The sequence below is a fragment of the Palaemon carinicauda genome, chromosome 22, assembly GCF_036898095.1.
Source record: "Palaemon carinicauda isolate YSFRI2023 chromosome 22, ASM3689809v2, whole genome shotgun sequence".
Lineage (NCBI taxonomy): Eukaryota > Metazoa > Arthropoda > Malacostraca > Decapoda > Palaemonidae > Palaemon > Palaemon carinicauda.
In genome coordinates this window covers 85118262-85123261 of record NC_090746.1, presented here as the reverse complement: position 1 = coordinate 85123261, position 5000 = coordinate 85118262, and the positions used below count along the sequence as shown (strand labels likewise).

The window sequence follows — 5000 nt, the reverse complement described above, 5'->3', positions numbered from 1 at the left end:
ACCGAAATTGTATCAATGGTGCTCAAAAAAAAAAAAAAAAAAAAAAAAAAAAAAAAAAAAAAAAAAAAAAAAAAACTAGGCAGAACTACAACAACAGGTATTTCACTATAATTACCCAGTTTACCTGTCGAAAAGGGGTTTATCTTTCCATCTGAATTCAAAATAAACTCTACTCATGTGATTTGGCGATAAATCCGATGTAAGCTCTCCATCGGGTATAATGAAATAGGAAACGCAATGTTCGATTTCATTTTTATTACCACTCTTGTCGCCAATTATTTCATTCGGTCACATAATTTCTCTAATTTCCACTTTCGCACATTTTGCGAAATATTTTTTTTTTTTTATATTTTTTACTTTTTATTTTATACATTAAATGCTTATATTTTAGCAGTTGTTTTTCTGAACGTTTACCAGCCTTCAGAGTAATGTTTCATTTTTCATTTTTACTGTTTAACCTTTCACTACTTCAAGTAATATTTCTATGTAATTTTTAGCGATCTATAAACTATATACTTATAACGCTTAACATTTATGTTTTTTTCAGTAATTAATTCTTTATCTTGAAATTGATATTCTTCACCTTATTCTTTGACGACCTGAGTCTGTGTTCAGACATTTGTGACACGTTTCTTGATCTGCCGTTTGCCTCTCTCTGACATCGTAACGTTTCTTGATCTGCCGTTTGCCTCTCTCTGACATCGTAACGTTTCTTGATCTGCCGTTTGCCTCTCTCTGACATCGTAACGTTTCTTGATCTGCCGTTTGCCTCTTTCTGACATCGTAACGTTTCTTGATCTGCCGTTTGCCTCTTTCTGACATCGTAACGTTTCTTGATCTGCTGTTTGCCTCTCTCTGACATCGCAACGTTTCTTGATCTGCCGTTTGCCTCTTTCTGACATCGTAACGTTTCTTGATCTGCCGTTTGCCTCTCTCTGACATCGTAACGTTTCTTGATCTGCCGTTTGCCTCTCTCTGACATCGTAACGTTTCTTGATCTGCCGTTTGCCTCTCTCTGACATCGTAACGTTTCTTGATCTGCCGTTTGCCTCTTTCTGACATCGTAACGTTTCTTGATCTGCCGTTTGCCTCTTTCTGACATCGTAACGTTTCTTGATCTGCCGTTTGCCTCTTTCTGACATCGTAACGTTTCTTGATCTGCCGTTTGCCTCTTTCTGACATCGTAACGTTTCTTGATCTGCCGTTTGCCTCTTTCTGACATCGTAACGTTTCTTGATCTGCTGTTTGCCTCTCTCTGACATCGCAACGTTTCTTGATCTGCCGTTTGCCTCTTTCTGACATCGTAACGTTTCTTGATCTGCCGTTTGCCTCTCTCTGACATCGTAACGTTTCTTGATCTGCCGTTTGCCTCTCTCTGACATCGTAACGTTTCTTGATCTGCCGTTTGCCTCTCTCTGACATCGTAACGTTTCTTGATCTGCCGTTTGCCTCTTTCTGACATCGTAACGTTTCTTGATCTGCCGTTTGCCTCTTTCTGACATCGTAACGTTTCTTGATCTGCTGTTTGCCTCTCTCTGACATCGTAACGTTTCTTGATCTGCCGTTTGCCTCTTTCTGACATCGTAACGCGGCAGTGCTCATTCATGGGCTGTCAACGCAAGAGCCCGTGTCTTGCATAAGGCAAGGCAATCTTTACAGAACAGAACAGACACTGCTCAGCCATTGCCGTCTCAATACAGAGACGGCAGTGGCTCAGCTCGCAAAATGTGTGACCAGCATTCAATTCTGCAAACAGACCAGGTGGGACACTGGCTAGAAATTCAATAGGTCTAGGTTGAACTAAACAGTGAAGTAGGTGCAAAATTGTTACTCGATTGCTGTTGGTCTCAGAGAGAGAGAGAGAGAGAGAGAGAGAGAGAGAGAGAGAGAGAGAGAGAGAGAGAGAGAGAGAGAGAGAGAGAGAGAGAGAGAATGTAAAGCAGGAAAACGGTAGGGTCTCGATGATGTAATGAAACTATTTAAAAAGAAAAGTATCTCTAAAAACAGTAGTTCACTGTGATGTCAAAACTATAAATCTTTGATTTTTCCTATAATGTGGTAAAAAAAATACAAGTGAACAAACACTGTTTTTCAGGGAATTTCTCTTAATGGCTTAAATTGTAAAATGCCATCGATACAAACAATATAATCAGCATTAATGACAACAAAAACAATGGAATAACATCACTCACATACAAATCAAGTTAAATCTGATTGATCTAATTCTAAAAGGTAACAACAAATTCAACCAATATTCCCGAACATAAATATTTCCAGCTCACCGAAATTGTATCAATGGTGCTCTTTAAAAAAAAAAAAAAAAAAAAAAAAAAAAAAAAAAACTAGACAGAACTAAAGCAACAGGTATTTTACTATAATTACCCGATTTACCTATCGAAAAGGGGTTTATCTTTCCATCTGAATTCAAAATAAACTCGACTTATGTGATTTGGCGATAAATCCGATATAAGCTCTCCATCAGCTACAATGAAGTAGGAAACGCAAAGTTCAATTTCATTTTTATCACCACTCGTAACCAATTATTTCATCCAGTCACATAATTTGTCAATTTCCACTTTCATACATTTTACGATAAATTTTACTGTATAATTTTAACTTTTTATTTTATACATGACCTGCATATATTTTGTTATTAGTTTTTCTAAACGATTACAGTTATGGTTCATTTGCATTTTTACTGTTTAACGTTTCATTATTTCACGCAATTTTTGTATTTATTTTTAAGCTATTTATACAACATTTCCTTCTAACGCTTAACATTTATGTTTTTTCAGTAATTAATTGTTTATCTTGAAATTGATATTCTTCACCTTATTCTCTGACGACTTGTCACCATGTTCCAACATTCGTGACACGTTTCTTGATCTGCCGTTTGCCTCTTTCTGACATCGTAACGCGGCAGTGCTCATTCATGGGCTGTCAACGCAAGAGCCCGTGTCTTGCATAAGGCAAGGCAATCTTTACAGAACAGAACAGACACTGCTCAGCCATTGCCGTCTCAATACAGAGACGGCAGTGGCTCGGCTCGCAAAATGTGTGACCAGCATTCAATTCTGCAAACAGACCAGGTGGGACACTGGCTAGAAATTCAATAGGTCTAGGATGACCTAAACAGTGAAGTAGGTGCATAGTTGTTAGTCGATTGCTGTTGGTCTCAGAGAGAGAGAGAGAGAGAGAGAGAGAGAGAGAGAGAGAGAGAGAGAGAGAGAGAGAGAGAGAGAGAGAGGAGTGTTCCTTGCTCCATCTAAATGTATACCAGGAAAACGGTAGGGTCTCGTTGAAGTAATGAAACCATTTCTGAGATAGGCTAAAGATATCCTATCCCTCACAGAGAAGACTTCGCTTTGAAAACGAAACTAATTTATCAACCAGTTCCTTGATGCTCACGCCATGGCATCTATGAGAGAGAGAGAGAGAGAGAGAGAGAGAGAGAGAGAGAGAGAGAGAGAGAGAGAGAGAGAGAGAGAGAGAGAGAGTTGTAAATAGGCTGATGTTTGTTTTTCGGGATACTTTTTTTTTTGTCTCACTGTAATTTCTTTTCTGTTATTACTAGGCGTAATTTGTTTTTGTTTTGTGACATTATTTGATTAGTAATCTGTCAGTGGTAGCTATGGAGACCGCTTTTAAATCTCATAGTTGACTTTTGTTCACTCCTTAGGTATCACTGATTTTCATTTCCTTCCGTTTGCTACCCTTTGTATGTTACGGTAATGTTGGCCAGAAGTCAGTCATAACAATACTGATATGCTTGCATCATTTGAGGTTAACGAGCCATTCTGTAAGAAATATACCCTATTGTCATTATCAATCCAGCTACTATCATTTCATGTTAAAGGAGTCTGGTTTCAGTTCCAGTTTTATCAAATAGATGCTCACCAGAACGTCAGCCGGGCAAGCCCAACCCCCAACAGTGGTGCCCAACCACAGCAGTGGCATCCCCAGTGAATAGCTTAAATTCACGGACCCGGACGGGGATCGATCTGCTGCCATGCAAATACTAGGCGAATACGTTACCTGGAGGCCGCATAGAAATCACTAACAGTTGCCATTCTGAAGGCTACATAAATTGACGTTGTTATTATAGAATAATGAATCTCTTTTGCGTAAGTAACGATTTTTAATTATTTTCTTTGTTATATTTTTCATGTTTATTTCCAGCATCCTAATTCTTGTATCTGTCGTACAAACATTTTGTGTACAGGGCGTCGTAAAACAAGTGGATCTGCCGTGGTTTACACTCTTAAAGTACCCCTCTTTTCCCGATAAATATTACCTCCATCCTATTTCCAACTCGCCTGTTTTCTGGCATTATTACAATTCGACATTATCTAAAGGTAAAATAATTCAAGTGGTGGTAATGCTACTGTTCTTAAAATATTCTATTTTTTCATGTTTCATTTCCTCACTAGGCTATTTTCCTTGTTGGAGTCCCTGGGCTTATAGCCTCCTGCTTTTCCAACTAGGGTTTTAGCTTAGCAAGTAATAATAATAATAATAATAATAATAATAAAACAATTTTTAGGGAATATTTAAGTTTTTCTATATAAGACTAATGTGAATTCACCAATCAAAATAGTGATTCAAAGTCAGGGACATTGCCCTAGCAAGCAGGACTATGCCCTAGAGACAGAAAATATATACATACACATATACTGACCATATATACATCAGCGCCCAAGCCACCTCTCCATCAAAGCTAGGAACAGGGAGGACCAGGAATTGGCTGCTGATGACTCAACAAGTAGATCTACAGGTTCCCAAAAACCCCCATCCTTAGCTCACAAGGATGGTGAGGTTACAGACACTAATGGAACTAACGAGTTTGAGCGGAACCCGAACCCCAGTCTGGTGATCGCCAGTCATCCATAGCTCAAAAGGATGGTGAGGTTACAGACACTAATGGAACTAACGAGTTTGAGCGGAACTCGAACCCCAGTCTGGTGATCGCCAGTCATCCATAGCTCAAAAGGATGGTGAGG

General features: G+C 38.7%; 1 protein-coding gene across 1 annotated transcript in view; it reads right to left on the bottom strand.

Moving 5' to 3' along the window:
* Positions 1 to 5000, bottom strand: part of LOC137616577 (uncharacterized) — a 544918-nt gene that overhangs the window by 142893 nt on the left and 397025 nt on the right. The window lies entirely within an intron of this gene.